A 15,397-nucleotide genomic window follows, 5' to 3' on the forward strand; every position below is an offset into this window, starting at 1 on the left:
TACAAGGTGTGAAGGAACAAGGGGTGGCTGTGGGCATGCACTTGCTGCCGCTGCCAGTGTTTATCTGCATGGCAGCAGGGCATTTGGGCGTTGCCAGGAAGGCGTTTTTATGTAGATTCCTCCTCTTTCAGCACTGCATTGTGGTGCAAGCAAAAGAAGCAAATCCTGTCTGGCTTCCTCTCCGGCCTTTATTCACCTCCCGTGTAGCTGTGAGTGTGTGAGCCTGCAGGGCCCCATGGAATTGCCTAGAAGTAGGCTGAATCGCTGCAAGGGCTGAACAGCAGTATCGGGCAGGCTCGGGCAACGCGCGGCCCGTTCGGGTTATCGCTTCTCGGCCTTTTGGCTAAGATCAAGTGTAGTATCTGTTCTTATCAGTTTAATATCTGATACGTCCCCTATCTGGGGACCATATATTAAATGGATTTTTAGAACAGGGAGATGGAAATAGAGCTTGCTCTGTCCACTCCACGCATTGACCTGGTATTGCAGTATTTCCAGGACCGGTGCACCCTTTCCTTATGTGTTGACTAAAAGCAGATTCCAAAAGTGTTTTTTGTCTTTGCTATTGTTTCTGTCTTTCTGAAGGGATCTCCCCTTTTAATCCCATTATTTCAACACCTGTTGGACAATGCATGAGTGATAATGAGCTCATTGATTAAATGCAATTAATGAATAGATTGCCACCTCTTGTTGTGTGTCGTCTGTGTTTCTGTGTTTCCGGCATTTCACATTGGAACACCTCATTCACCTTCCTTGTCTTCTCTCCGCCCTCCCTTTTAGGTAAGTTAAAGAGCTGCACCTGAGCCAGCCACTGATTGATTGATTGATTGATTGATTGATTGATTGATTGATGCAGCACAACAGTCAAATAGTGGAGTGGAGTAGGGGAACAGCAAACAGCCAATAAAGCAGCCCGCCCGCTCGCCTGCCCGCCACAATGGACCTACCTGTGTACACTAGATGGATGTGATGGAATGTACTGTCGTCCCTACATTTCAAGAAGAAGTAAGAATTGCAGTTGCAACAAAGCCTTGCTTGCCTACAAAGAGAGCAGCAATTTGGATTTGTTACTATGTTACCTAGAAGAATAACAAACTGTGCAAGGATGGAGGTTGTAGGAGCAAGGAGAAGTTGTCTGTAAAGTTGGTGGATGCCTATTTTCCATTTTGCAGTCCCTTGTCTCCCTCTTGTGGCCTCCTGGAGGCAACTAGCTGTGCAAAAAAAAGACAGCCTGGCGGCCGGCTGTTGCAGTGTTGCCCTCTCAGGCAACACTGAGTGACTGACTGAGCCTCACCGTCTTATATAAAGTTCAGACGGAACTTTGCACGTGTCATAGTGGAGCCCTCAGGATTCCAGAGCCAGCTTTCTGACATCATAATGGGGCCTCAGAGATAAAAGCCTGGGCCCAGGCAGTGTTGGTCAGTGCTGCTCAGCAGGCAGCACTGGACTGGACTGGATTACAGCTGATACAAGGTGTGAAGGAACAAGGGGTGGCTGTGGGCATGCACTTGCTGCCGCTGCCAGTGTTTATCTGCATGGCAGCAGGGCATTTGGGCGTTGCCAGGAAGGCGTTTTTATGTAGATTCCTCCTCTTTCAGCACTGCATTGTGGTGCAAGCAAAAGAAGCAAATCCTGTCTGGCTTCCTCTCCGGCCTTTATTCACCTCCCGTGTAGCTGTGAGTGTGTGAGCCTGCAGGGCCCCATGGAATTGCCTAGAAGTAGGCTGAATCGCTGCAAGGGCTGAACAGCAGTATCGGGCAGGCTCGGGCAACGCGCGGCCCGTTCGGGTTATCGCTTCTCGGCCTTTTGGCTAAGATCAAGTGTAGTATCTGTTCTTATCAGTTTAATATCTGATACGTCCCCTATCTGGGGACCATATATTAAATGGATTTTTAGAACAGGGAGATGGAAATAGAGCTTGCTCTGTCCACTCCACGCATTGACCTGGTATTGCAGTATTTCCAGGACCGGTGCACCCTTTCCTTATGTGTTGACTAAAAGCAGATTCCAAAAGTGTTTTTTGTCTTTGCTATTGTTTCTGTCTTTCTGAAGGGATCTCCCCTTTTAATCCCATTATTTCAACACCTGTTGGACAATGCATGAGTGATAATGAGCTCATTGATTAAATGCAATTAATGAATAGATTGCCACCTCTTGTTGTGTGTCGTCTGTGTTTCTGTGTTTCCGGCATTTCACATTGGAACACCTCATTCACCTTCCTTGTCTTCTCTCCGCCCTCCCTTTTAGGTAAGTTAAAGAGCTGCACCTGAGCCAGCCACTGATTGATTGATTGATTGATTGATTGATTGATTGATTGATTGATTGATTGATTGATTGATTGATGCAGCACAACAGTCAAATAGTGGAGTGGAGTAGGGGAACAGCAAACAGCCAATAAAGCAGCCCGCCCGCTCGCCTGCCCGCCACAATGGACCTACCTGTGTACACTAGATGGATGTGATGGAATGTACTGTCGTCCCTACATTTCAAGAAGAAGTAAGAATTGCAGTTGCAACAAAGCCTTGCTTGCCTACAAAGAGAGCAGCAATTTGGATTTGTTACTATGTTACCTAGAAGAATAACAAACTGTGCAAGGATGGAGGTTGTAGGAGCAAGGAGAAGTGGTCTGTAAAGTTGGTGGATGCCTATTTTCCATTTTGCAGTCCCTTGTCTCCCTCTTGTGGCCTCCTGGAGGCAACTAGCTGTGCAAAAAAAAGACAGCCTGGCGGCCGGCTGTTGCAGTGTTGCCCTCTCAGGCAACACTGAGTGACTGACTGAGCCTCACCGTCTTATATAAAGTTCAGACGGAACTTTGCACGTGTCATAGTGGAGCCCTCAGGATTCCAGAGCCAGCTTTCTGACATCATAATGGGGCCTCAGAGATAAAAGCCTGGGCCCAGGCAGTGTTGGTCAGTGCTGCTCAGCAGGCAGCACTGGACTGGACTGGATTACAGCTGATACAAGGTGTGAAGGAACAAGGGGTGGCTGTGGGCATGCACTTGCTGCCGCTGCCAGTGTTTATCTGCATGGCAGCAGGGCATTTGGGCGTTGCCAGGAAGGCGTTTTTATGTAGATTCCTCCTCTTTCAGCACTGCATTGTGGTGCAAGCAAAAGAAGCAAATCCTGTCTGGCTTCCTCTCCGGCCTTTATTCACCTCCCGTGTAGCTGTGAGTGTGTGAGCCTGCAGGGCCCCATGGAATTGCCTAGAAGTAGGCTGAATCGCTGCAAGGGCTGAACAGCAGTATCGGGCAGGCTCGGGCAACGCGCGGCCCGTTCGGGTTATCGCTTCTCGGCCTTTTGGCTAAGATCAAGTGTAGTATCTGTTCTTATCAGTTTAATATCTGATACGTCCCCTATCTGGGGACCATATATTAAATGGATTTTTAGAACAGGGAGATGGAAATAGAGCTTGCTCTGTCCACTCCACGCATTGACCTGGTATTGCAGTATTTCCAGGACCGGTGCACCCTTTCCTTATGTGTTGACTAAAAGCAGATTCCAAAAGTGTTTTTTGTCTTTGCTATTGTTTCTGTCTTTCTGAAGGGATCTCCCCTTTTAATCCCATTATTTCAACACCTGTTGGACAATGCATGAGTGATAATGAGCTCATTGATTAAATGCAATTAATGAATAGATTGCCACCTCTTGTTGTGTGTCGTCTGTGTTTCTGTGTTTCCGGCATTTCACATTGGAACACCTCATTCACCTTCCTTGTCTTCTCTCCGCCCTCCCTTTTAGGTAAGTTAAAGAGCTGCACCTGAGCCAGCCACTGATTGATTGATTGATTGATTGATTGATTGATTGATTGATTGATTGATTGATTGATTGATTGATTGATTGATTGATGCAGCACAACAGTCAAATAGTGGAGTGGAGTAGGGGAACAGCAAACAGCCAATAAAGCAGCCCGCCCGCTCGCCTGCCCGCCACAATGGACCTACCTGTGTACACTAGATGGATGTGATGGAATGTACTGTCGTCCCTACATTTCAAGAAGAAGTAAGAATTGCAGTTGCAACAAAGCCTTGCTTGCCTACAAAGAGAGCAGCAATTTGGATTTGTTACTATGTTACCTAGAAGAATAACAAACTGTGCAAGGATGGAGGTTGTAGGAGCAAGGAGAAGTTGTCTGTAAAGTTGGTGGATGCCTATTTTCCATTTTGCAGTCCCTTGTCTCCCTCTTGTGGCCTCCTGGAGGCAACTAGCTGTGCAAAAAAAAGACAGCCTGGCGGCCGGCTGTTGCAGTGTTGCCCTCTCAGGCAACACTGAGTGACTGACTGAGCCTCACCGTCTTATATAAAGTTCAGACGGAACTTTGCACGTGTCATAGTGGAGCCCTCAGGATTCCAGAGCCAGCTTTCTGACATCATAATGGGGCCTCAGAGATAAAAGCCTGGGCCCAGGCAGTGTTGGTCAGTGCTGCTCAGCAGGCAGCACTGGACTGGACTGGATTACAGCGGATACAAGGTGTGAAGGAACAAGGGGTGGCTGTGGGCATGCACTTGCTGCCGCTGCCAGTGTTTATCTGCATGGCAGCAGGGCATTTGGGCGTTGCCAGGAAGGCGTTTTTATGTAGATTCCTCCTCTTTCAGCACTGCATTGTGGTGCAAGCAAAAGAAGCAAATCCTGTCTGGCTTCCTCTCCGGCCTTTATTCACCTCCCGTGTAGCTGTGAGTGTGTGAGCCTGCAGGGCCCCATGGAATTGCCTAGAAGTAGGCTGAATCGCTGCAAGGGCTGAACAGCAGTATCGGGCAGGCTCGGGCAACGCGCGGCCCGTTCGGGTTATCGCTTCTCGGCCTTTTGGCTAAGATCAAGTGTAGTATCTGTTCTTATCAGTTTAATATCTGATACGTCCCCTATCTGGGGACCATATATTAAATGGATTTTTAGAACAGGGAGATGGAAATAGAGCTTGCTCTGTCCACTCCACGCATTGACCTGGTATTGCAGTATTTCCAGGACCGGTGCACCCTTTCCTTATGTGTTGACTAAAAGCAGATTCCAAAAGTGTTTTTTGTCTTTGCTATTGTTTCTGTCTTTCTGAAGGGATCTCCCCTTTTAATCCCATTATTTCAACACCTGTTGGACAATGCATGAGTGATAATGAGCTCATTGATTAAATGCAATTAATGAATAGATTGCCACCTCTTGTTGTGTGTCGTCTGTGTTTCTGTGTTTCCGGCATTTCACATTGGAACACCTCATTCACCTTCCTTGTCTTCTCTCCGCCCTCCCTTTTAGGTAAGTTAAAGAGCTGCACCTGAGCCAGCCACTGATTGATTGATTGATTGATTGATTGATTGATTGATTGATTGATTGATTGATGCAGCACAACAGTCAAATAGTGGAGTGGAGTAGGGGAACAGCAAACAGCCAATAAAGCAGCCCGCCCGCTCGCCTGCCCGCCACAATGGACCTACCTGTGTACACTAGATGGATGTGATGGAATGTACTGTCGTCCCTACATTTCAAGAAGAAGTAAGAATTGCAGTTGCAACAAAGCCTTGCTTGCCTACAAAGAGAGCAGCAATTTGGATTTGTTACTATGTTACCTAGAAGAATAACAAACTGTGCAAGGATGGAGGTTGTAGGAGCAAGGAGAAGTTGTCTGTAAAGTTGGTGGATGCCTATTTTCCATTTTGCAGTCCCTTGTCTCCCTCTTGTGGCCTCCTGGAGGCAACTAGCTGTGCAAAAAAAAGACAGCCTGGCGGCCGGCTGTTGCAGTGTTGCCCTCTCAGGCAACACTGAGTGACTGACTGAGCCTCACCGTCTTATATAAAGTTCAGACGGAACTTTGCACGTGTCATAGTGGAGCCCTCAGGATTCCAGAGCCAGCTTTCTGACATCATAATGGGGCCTCAGAGATAAAAGCCTGGGCCCAGGCAGTGTTGGTCAGTGCTGCTCAGCAGGCAGCACTGGACTGGACTGGATTACAGCTGATACAAGGTGTGAAGGAACAAGGGGTGGCTGTGGGCATGCACTTGCTGCCGCTGCCAGTGTTTATCTGCATGGCAGCAGGGCATTTGGGCGTTGCCAGGAAGGCGTTTTTATGTAGATTCCTCCTCTTTCAGCACTGCATTGTGGTGCAAGCAAAAGAAGCAAATCCTGTCTGGCTTCCTCTCCGGCCTTTATTCACCTCCCGTGTAGCTGTGAGTGTGTGAGCCTGCAGGGCCCCATGGAATTGCCTAGAAGTAGGCTGAATCGGCTGAACAGCAGTATCGGGCAGGCTCGGGCAACGCGCGGCCCGTTCGGGTTATCGCTTCTCGGCCTTTTGGCTAAGATCAAGTGTAGTATCTGTTCTTATCAGTTTAATATCTGATACGTCCCCTATCTGGGGACCATATATTAAATGGATTTTTAGAACAGGGAGATGGAAATAGAGCTTGCTCTGTCCACTCCACGCATTGACCTGGTATTGCAGTATTTCCAGGACCGGTGCACCCTTTCCTTATGTGTTGACTAAAAGCAGATTCCAAAAGTGTTTTTTGTCTTTGCTATTGTTTCTGTCTTTCTGAAGGGATCTCCCCTTTTAATCCCATTATTTCAACACCTGTTGGACAATGCATGAGTGATAATGAGCTCATTGATTAAATGCAATTAATGAATAGATTGCCACCTCTTGTTGTGTGTCGTCTGTGTTTCTGTGTTTCCGGCATTTCACATTGGAACACCTCATTCACCTTCCTTGTCTTCTCTCCGCCCTCCCTTTTAGGTAAGTTAAAGAGCTGCACCTGAGCCAGCCACTGATTGATTGATTGATTGATTGATTGATTGATTGATTGATTGCAGCACAACAGTCAAATAGTGGAGTGGAGTAGGGGAACAGCAAACAGCCAATAAAGCAGCCCGCCCGCTCGCCTGCCCGCCACAATGGACCTACCTGTGTACACTAGATGGATGTGATGGAATGTACTGTCGTCCCTACATTTCAAGAAGAAGTAAGAATTGCAGTTGCAACAAAGCCTTGCTTGCCTACAAAGAGAGCAGCAATTTGGATTTGTTACTATGTTACCTAGAAGAATAACAAACTGTGCAAGGATGGAGGTTGTAGGAGCAAGGAGAAGTTGTCTGTAAAGTTGGTGGATGCCTATTTTCCATTTTGCAGTCCCTTGTCTCCCTCTTGTGGCCTCCTGGAGGCAACTAGCTGTGCAAAAAAAAGACAGCCTGGCGGCCGGCTGTTGCAGTGTTGCCCTCTCAGGCAACACTGAGTGACTGACTGAGCCTCACCGTCTTATATAAAGTTCAGACGGAACTTTGCAAATGTCATAGTGGAGCCCTCAGGATTCCAGAGCCAGCTTTCTGACATCATAATGGGGCCTCAGAGATAAAAGCCTGGGCCCAGGCAGTGTTGGTCAGTGCTGCTCAGCAGGCAGCACTGGACTGGACTGGATTACAGCTGATACAAGGTGTGAAGGAACAAGGGGTGGCTGTGGGCATGCACTTGCTGCCGCTGCCAGTGTTTATCTGCATGGCAGCAGGGCATTTGGGCGTTGCCAGGAAGGCGTTTTTATGTAGATTCCTCCTCTTTCAGCACTGCATTGTGGTGCAAGCAAAAGAAGCAAATCCTGTCTGGCTTCCTCTCCGGCCTTTATTCACCTCCCGTGTAGCTGTGAGTGTGTGAGCCTGCAGGGCCCCATGGAATTGCCTAGAAGTAGGCTGAATCGCTGCAAGGGCTGAACAGCAGTATCGGGCAGGCTCGGGCAACGCGCGGCCCGTTCGGGTTATCGCTTCTCGGCCTTTTGGCTAAGATCAAGTGTAGTATCTGTTCTTATCAGTTTAATATCTGATACGTCCCCTATCTGGGGACCATATATTAAATGGATTTTTAGAACAGGGAGATGGAAATAGAGCTTGCTCTGTCCACTCCACGCATTGACCTGGTATTGCAGTATTTCCAGGACCGGTGCACCCTTTCCTTATGTGTTGACTAAAAGCAGATTCCAAAAGTGTTTTTTGTCTTTGCTATTGTTTCTGTCTTTCTGAAGGGATCTCCCCTTTTAATCCCATTATTTCAACACCTGTTGGACAATGCATGAGTGATAATGAGCTCATTGATTAAATGCAATTAATGAATAGATTGCCACCTCTTGTTGTGTGTCGTCTGTGTTTCTGTGTTTCCGGCATTTCACATTGGAACACCTCATTCACCTTCCTTGTCTTCTCTCCGCCCTCCCTTTTAGGTAAGTTAAAGAGCTGCACCTGAGCCAGCCACTGATTGATTGATTGATTGATTGATTGATTGATTGATTGATTGATTGATTGATTGATTGATTGATGCAGCACAACAGTCAAATAGTGGAGTGGAGTAGGGGAACAGCAAACAGCCAATAAAGCAGCCCGCCCGCTCGCCTGCCCGCCACAATGGACCTACCTGTGTACACTAGATGGATGTGATGGAATGTACTGTCGTCCCTACATTTCAAGAAGAAGTAAGAATTGCAGTTGCAACAAAGCCTTGCTTGCCTACAAAGAGAGCAGCAATTTGGATTTGTTACTATGTTACCTAGAAGAATAACAAACTGTGCAAGGATGGAGGTTGTAGGAGCAAGGAGAAGTTGTCTGTAAAGTTGGTGGATGCCTATTTTCCATTTTGCAGTCCCTTGTCTCCCTCTTGTGGCCTCCTGGAGGCAACTAGCTGTGCAAAAAAAAGACAGCCTGGCGGCCGGCTGTTGCAGTGTTGCCCTCTCAGGCAACACTGAGTGACTGACTGAGCCTCACCGTCTTATATAAAGTTCAGACGGAACTTTGCACGTGTCATAGTGGAGCCCTCAGGATTCCAGAGCCAGCTTTCTGACATCATAATGGGGCCTCAGAGATAAAAGCCTGGGCCCAGGCAGTGTTGGTCAGTGCTGCTCAGCAGGCAGCACTGGACTGGACTGGATTACAGCTGATACAAGGTGTGAAGGAACAAGGGGTGGCTGTGGGCATGCACTTGCTGCCGCTGCCAGTGTTTATCTGCATGGCAGCAGGGCATTTGGGCGTTGCCAGGAAGGCGTTTTTATGTAGATTCCTCCTCTTTCAGCACTGCATTGTGGTGCAAGCAAAAGAAGCAAATCCTGTCTGGCTTCCTCTCCGGCCTTTATTCACCTCCCGTGTAGCTGTGAGTGTGTGAGCCTGCAGGGCCCCATGGAATTGCCTAGAAGTAGGCTGAATCGCTGCAAGGGCTGAACAGCAGTATCGGGCAGGCTCGGGCAACGCGCGGCCCGTTCGGGTTATCGCTTCTCGGCCTTTTGGCTAAGATCAAGTGTAGTATCTGTTCTTATCAGTTTAATATCTGATACGTCCCCTATCTGGGGACCATATATTAAATGGATTTTTAGAACAGGGAGATGGAAATAGAGCTTGCTCTGTCCACTCCACGCATTGACCTGGTATTGCAGTATTTCAAGGACCGGTGCACCCTTTCCTTATGTGTTGACTAAAAGCAGATTCCAAAAGTGTTTTTTGTCTTTGCTATTGTTTCTGTCTTTCTGAAGGGATCTCCCCTTTTAATCCCATTATTTCAACACCTGTTGGACAATGCATGAGTGATAATGAGCTCATTGATTAAATGCAATTAATGAATAGATTGCCACCTCTTGTTGTGTGTCGTCTGTGTTTCTGTGTTTCCGGCATTTCACATTGGAACACCTCATTCACCTTCCTTGTCTTCTCTCCGCCCTCCCTTTTAGGTAAGTTAAAGAGCTGCACCTGAGCCAGCCACTGATTGATTGATTGATTGATTGATTGATTGATTGATTGATGCAGCACAACAGTCAAATAGTGGAGTGGAGTAGGGGAACAGCAAACAGCCAATAAAGCAGCCCGCCCGCTCGCCTGCCCGCCACAATGGACCTACCTGTGTACACTAGATGGATGTGATGGAATGTACTGTCGTCCCTACATTTCAAGAAGAAGTAAGAATTGCAGTTGCAACAAAGCCTTGCTTGCCTACAAAGAGAGCAGCAATTTGGATTTGTTACTATGTTACCTAGAAGAATAACAAACTGTGCAAGGATGGAGGTTGTAGGAGCAAGGAGAAGTTGTCTGTAAAGTTGGTGGATGCCTATTTTCCATTTTGCAGTCCCTTGTCTCCCTCTTGTGGCCTCCTGGAGGCAACTAGCTGTGCAAAAAAAAGACAGCCTGGCGGCCGGCTGTTGCAGTGTTGCCCTCTCAGGCAACACTGAGTGACTGACTGAGCCTCACCGTCTTATATAAAGTTCAGACGGAACTTTGCACGTGTCATAGTGGAGCCCTCAGGATTCCAGAGCCAGCTTTCTGACATCATAATGGGGCCTCAGAGATAAAAGCCTGGGCCCAGGCAGTGTTGGTCAGTGCTGCTCAGCAGGCAGCACTGGACTGGACTGGATTACAGCTGATACAAGGTGTGAAGGAACAAGGGGTGGCTGTGGGCATGCACTTGCTGCCGCTGCCAGTGTTTATCTGCATGGCAGCAGGGCATTTGGGCGTTGCCAGGAAGGCGTTTTTATGTAGATTCCTCCTCTTTCAGCACTGCATTGTGGTGCAAGCAAAAGAAGCAAATCCTGTCTGGCTTCCTCTCCGGCCTTTATTCACCTCCTGTGTAGCTGTGAGTGTGTGAGCCTGCAGGGCCCCATGGAATTGCCTAGAAGTAGGCTGAATCGCTGCAAGGGCTGAACAGCAGTATCGGGCAGGCTCGGGCAACGCGCGGCCCGTTCGGGTTATCGCTTCTCGGCCTTTTGGCTAAGATCAAGTGTAGTATCTGTTCTTATCAGTTTAATATCTGATACGTCCCCTATCTGGGGACCATATATTAAATGGATTTTTAGAACAGGGAGATGGAAATAGAGCTTGCTCTGTCCACTCCACGCATTGACCTGGTATTGCAGTATTTCCAGGACCGGTGCACCCTTTCCTTATGTGTTGACTAAAAGCAGATTCCAAAAGTGTTTTTTGTCTTTGCTATTGTTTCTGTCTTTCTGAAGGGATCTCCCCTTTTAATCCCATTATTTCAACACCTGTTGGACAATGCATGAGTGATAATGAGCTCATTGATTAAATGCAATTAATGAATAGATTGCCACCTCTTGTTGTGTGTCGTCTGTGTTTCTGTGTTTCCGGCATTTCACATTGGAACACCTCATTCATCTTCCTTGTCTTCTCTCCGCCCTCCCTTTTAGGTAAGTTAAAGAGCTGCACCTGAGCCAGCCACTGATTGATTGATTGATTGATTGATTGATTGATTGATTGATTGATTGATGCAGCACAACAGTCAAATAGTGGAGTGGAGTAGGGGAACAGCAAACAGCCAATAAAGCAGCCCGCCCGCTCGCCTGCCCGCCACAATGGACCTACCTGTGTACACTAGATGGATGTGATGGAATGTACTGTCGTCCCTACATTTCAAGAAGAAGTAAGAATTGCAGTTGCAACAAAGCCTTGCTTGCCTACAAAGAGAGCAGCAATTTGGATTTGTTACTATGTTACCTAGAAGAATAACAAACTGTGCAAGGATGGAGGTTGTAGGAGCAAGGAGAAGTTGTCTGTAAAGTTGGTGGATGCCTATTTTCCATTTTGCAGTCCCTTGTCTCCCTCTTGTGGCCTCCTGGAGGCAACTAGCTGTGCAAAAAAAAGACAGCCTGGCGGCCGGCTGTTGCAGTGTTGCCCTCTCAGGCAACACTGAGTGACTGACTGAGCCTCACCGTCTTATATAAAGTTCAGACGGAACTTTGCACGTGTCATAGTGGAGCCCTCAGGATTCCAGAGCCAGCTTTCTGACATCATAATGGGGCCTCAGAGATAAAAGCCTGGGCCCAGGCAGTGTTGGTCAGTGCTGCTCAGCAGGCAGCACTGGACTGGACTGGATTACAGCTGATACAAGGTGTGAAGGAACAAGGGGTGGCTGTGGGCATGCACTTGCTGCCGCTGCCAGTGTTTATCTGCATGGCAGCATGGCATTTGGGCGTTGCCAGGAAGGCGTTTTTATGTAGATTCCTCCTCTTTCAGCACTGCATTGTGGTGCAAGCAAAAGAAGCAAATCCTGTCTGGCTTCCTCTCCGGCCTTTATTCACCTCCCGTGTAGCTGTGAGTGTGTGAGCCTGCAGGGCCCCATGGAATTGCCTAGAAGTAGGCTGAATCGCTGCAAGGGCTGAACAGCAGTATCGGGCAGGCTCGGGCAACGCGCGGCCCGTTCGGGTTATCGCTTCTCGGCCTTTTGGCTAAGATCAAGTGTAGTATCTGTTCTTATCAGTTTAATATCTGATACGTCCCCTATCTGGGGACCATATATTAAATGGATTTTTAGAACAGGGAGATGGAAATAGAGCTTGCTCTGTCCACTCCACGCATTGACCTGGTATTGCAGTATTTCCAGGACCGGTGCACCCTTTCCTTATGTGTTGACTAAAAGCAGATTCCAAAAGTGTTTTTTGTCTTTGCTATTGTTTCTGTCTTTCTGAAGGGATCTCCCCTTTTAATCCCATTATTTCAACACCTGTTGGACAATGCATGAGTGATAATGAGCTCATTGATTAAATGCAATTAATGAATAGATTGCCACCTCTTGTTGTGTGTCGTCTGTGTTTCTGTGTTTCCGGCATTTCACATTGGAACACCTCATTCACCTTCCTTGTCTTCTCTCCGCCCTCCCTTTTAGGTAAGTTAAAGAGCTGCACCTGAGCCAGCCACTGATTGATTGATTGATTGATTGATTGATTGATTGATTAATTGATTGATTGATTGATGCAGCACAACAGTCAAATAGTGGAGTGGAGTAGGGGAACAGCAAACAGCCAATAAAGCAGCCCGCCCGCTCGCCTGCCCGCCACAATGGACCTACCTGTGTACACTAGATGGATGTGATGGAATGTACTGTCGTCCCTACATTTCAAGAAGAAGTAAGAATTGCAGTTGCAACAAAGCCTTGCTTGCCTACAAAGAGAGCAGCAATTTGGATTTGTTACTATGTTACCTAGAAGAATAACAAACTGTGCAAGGATGGAGGTTGTAGGAGCAAGGAGAAGTTGTCTGTAAAGTTGGTGGATGCCTATTTTCCATTTTGCAGTCCCTTGTCTCCCTCTTGTGGCCTCCTGGAGGCAACTAGCTGTGCAAAAAAAAGACAGCCTGGCGGCCGGCTGTTGCAGTGTTGCCCTCTCAGGCAACACTGAGTGACTGACTGAGCCTCACCGTCTTATATAAAGTTCAGACGGAACTTTGCACGTGTCATAGTGGAGCCCTCAGGATTCCAGAGCCAGCTTTCTGACATCATAATGGGGCCTCAGAGATAAAAGCCTGGGCCCAGGCAGTGTTGGTCAGTGCTGCTCAGCAGGCAGCACTGGACTGGACTGGATTACAGCTGATACAAGGTGTGAAGGAACAAGGGGTGGCTGTGGGCATGCACTTGCTGCCGCTGCCAGTGTTTATCTGCATGGCAGCAGGGCATTTGGGCGTTGCCAGGAAGGCGTTTTTATGTAGATTCCTCCTCTTTCAGCACTGCATTGTGGTGCAAGCAAAAGAAGCAAATCCTGTCTGGCTTCCTCTCCGGCCTTTATTCACCTCCCGTGTAGCTGTGAGTGTGTGAGCCTGCAGGGCCCCATGGAATTGCCTAGAAGTAGGCTGAATCGCTGCAAGGGCTGAACAGCAGTATCGGGCAGGCTCGGGCAACGCGCGGCCCGTTCGGGTTATCGCTTCTCGGCCTTTTGGCTAAGATCAAGTGTAGTATCTGTTCTTATCAGTTTAATATCTGATACGTCCCCTATCTGGGGACCATATATTAAATGGATTTTTAGAACAGGGAGATGGAAATAGAGCTTGCTCTGTCCACTCCACGCATTGACCTGGTATTGCAGTATTTCCAGGACCGGTGCACCCTTTCCTTATGTGTTGACTAAAAGCAGATTCCAAAAGTGTTTTTTGTCTTTGCTATTGTTTCTGTCTTTCTGAAGGGATCTCCCCTTTTAATCCCATTATTTCAACACCTGTTGGACAATGCATGAGTGATAATGAGCTCATTGATTAAATGCAATTAATGAATAGATTGCCACCTCTTGTTGTGTGTCGTCTGTGTTTCTGTGTTTCCGGCATTTCACATTGGAACACCTCATTCACCTTCCTTGTCTTCTCTCCGCCCTCCCTTTTAGGTAAGTTAAAGAGCTGCACCTGAGCCAGCCACTGATTGATTGATTGATTGATTGATTGATTGATTGATTGATTGATTGATTGATGCAGCACAACAGTCAAATAGTGGAGTGGAGTAGGGGAACAGCAAACAGCCAATAAAGCAGCCCGCCCGCTCGCCTGCCCGCCACAATGGACCTACCTGTGTACACTAGATGGATGTGATGGAATGTACTGTCGTCCCTACATTTCAAGAAGAAGTAAGAATTGCAGTTGCAACAAAGCCTTGCTTGCCTACAAAGAGAGCAGCAATTTGGATTTGTTACTATGTTACCTAGAAGAATAACAAACTGTGCAAGGATGGAGGTTGTAGGAGCAAGGAGAAGTTGTCTGTAAAGTTGGTGGATGCCTATTTTCCATTTTGCAGTCCCTTGTCTCCCTCTTGTGGCCTCCTGGAGGCAACTAGCTGTGCAAAAAAAAGACAGCCTGGCGGCCGGCTGTTGCAGTGTTGCCCTCTCAGGCAACACTGAGTGACTGACTGAGCCTCACCGTCTTATATAAAGTTCAGACGGAACTTTGCACGTGTCATAGTGGAGCCCTCAGGATTCCAGAGCCAGCTTTCTGACATCATAATGGGGCCTCAGAGATAAAAGCCTGGGCCCAGGCAGTGTTGGTCAGTGCTGCTCAGCAGGCAGCACTGGACTGGACTGGATTACAGCTGATACAAGGTGTGAAGGAACAAGGGGTGGCTGTGGGCATGCACTTGCTGCCGCTGCCAGTGTTTATCTGCATGGCAGCAGGGCATTTGGGCGTTGCCAGGAAGGCGTTTTTATGTAGATTCCTCCTCTTTCAGCACTGCATTGTGGTGCAAGCAAAAGAAGCAAATCCTGTCTGGCTTCCTCTCCGGCCTTTATTCACCTCCCGTGTAGCTGTGAGTGTGTGAGCCTGCAGGGCCCCATGGAATTGCCTAGAAGTAGGCTGAATCGCTGCAAGGGCTGAACAGCAGTATCGGGCAGGCTCGGGCAACGCGCGGCCCGTTCGGGTTATCGCTTCTCGGCCTTTTGGCTAAGATCAAGTGTAGTATCTGTTCTTATCAGTTTAATATCTGATACGTCCCCTATCTGGGGACCATATATTAAATGGATTTTTAGAACAGGGAGATGGAAATAGAGCTTGCTCTGTCCACTCCACGCATTGACCTGGTATTGCAGTATTTCCAGGACCGGTGCACCCTTTCCTTATGTGTTGACTAAAAGCAGATTCCAAAAGTGTTTTTTGTCTTTGCTATTGTTTCTGTCTTTCTGAAGGGATCTCCCCTTTTAAT

General features: G+C 47.8%; 11 non-coding genes across 11 annotated transcripts; all 11 read left to right on the plus strand.

Annotated features, from left to right (window-relative positions):
• Positions 1–323: 323 nt before the first annotated feature.
• LOC142697635 (U2 spliceosomal RNA) lies at positions 324–514 on the plus strand. Its single transcript, XR_012865411.1, has one exon. It is a non-coding gene; the product is annotated as a U2 spliceosomal RNA (small nuclear RNA).
• Positions 515–1,790: 1,276 nt separating this feature from the next.
• Positions 1,791–1,981, plus strand: LOC142697637 (U2 spliceosomal RNA). Its single transcript, XR_012865413.1, has one exon. It is a non-coding gene; the product is annotated as a U2 spliceosomal RNA (small nuclear RNA).
• A 1,300-nt stretch (positions 1,982–3,281) lies between these two features.
• On the plus strand, positions 3,282–3,472 carry LOC142697640 (U2 spliceosomal RNA). The gene has a single exon (XR_012865414.1). It is a non-coding gene; the product is annotated as a U2 spliceosomal RNA (small nuclear RNA).
• Positions 3,473–4,784: 1,312 nt separating this feature from the next.
• LOC142697641 (U2 spliceosomal RNA) lies at positions 4,785–4,975 on the plus strand. Its single transcript, XR_012865415.1, has one exon. It is a non-coding gene; the product is annotated as a U2 spliceosomal RNA (small nuclear RNA).
• Positions 4,976–6,255: 1,280 nt separating this feature from the next.
• Positions 6,256–6,446, plus strand: LOC142697642 (U2 spliceosomal RNA). Its single transcript, XR_012865416.1, has one exon. It is a non-coding gene; the product is annotated as a U2 spliceosomal RNA (small nuclear RNA).
• Positions 6,447–7,723: 1,277 nt separating this feature from the next.
• LOC142697643 (U2 spliceosomal RNA) lies at positions 7,724–7,914 on the plus strand. The gene has a single exon (XR_012865417.1). It is a non-coding gene; the product is annotated as a U2 spliceosomal RNA (small nuclear RNA).
• A 1,300-nt stretch (positions 7,915–9,214) lies between these two features.
• LOC142697695 (U2 spliceosomal RNA) lies at positions 9,215–9,405 on the plus strand. The gene has a single exon (XR_012865464.1). It is a non-coding gene; the product is annotated as a U2 spliceosomal RNA (small nuclear RNA).
• A 1,276-nt stretch (positions 9,406–10,681) lies between these two features.
• Positions 10,682–10,872, plus strand: LOC142697644 (U2 spliceosomal RNA). The gene has a single exon (XR_012865418.1). It is a non-coding gene; the product is annotated as a U2 spliceosomal RNA (small nuclear RNA).
• A 1,284-nt stretch (positions 10,873–12,156) lies between these two features.
• Positions 12,157–12,347, plus strand: LOC142697645 (U2 spliceosomal RNA). Its single transcript, XR_012865419.1, has one exon. It is a non-coding gene; the product is annotated as a U2 spliceosomal RNA (small nuclear RNA).
• A 1,292-nt stretch (positions 12,348–13,639) lies between these two features.
• Positions 13,640–13,830, plus strand: LOC142697646 (U2 spliceosomal RNA). Its single transcript, XR_012865420.1, has one exon. It is a non-coding gene; the product is annotated as a U2 spliceosomal RNA (small nuclear RNA).
• A 1,288-nt stretch (positions 13,831–15,118) lies between these two features.
• Positions 15,119–15,309, plus strand: LOC142697647 (U2 spliceosomal RNA). The gene has a single exon (XR_012865421.1). It is a non-coding gene; the product is annotated as a U2 spliceosomal RNA (small nuclear RNA).
• The last annotated feature ends 88 nt before the right edge of the window (positions 15,310–15,397 follow it).

The sequence above is a fragment of the Rhinoderma darwinii genome (assembly GCF_050947455.1).
Source record: "Rhinoderma darwinii isolate aRhiDar2 chromosome 5 unlocalized genomic scaffold, aRhiDar2.hap1 SUPER_5_unloc_8, whole genome shotgun sequence".
Taxonomy (NCBI): Eukaryota; Metazoa; Chordata; class Amphibia; order Anura; family Rhinodermatidae; genus Rhinoderma; species Rhinoderma darwinii.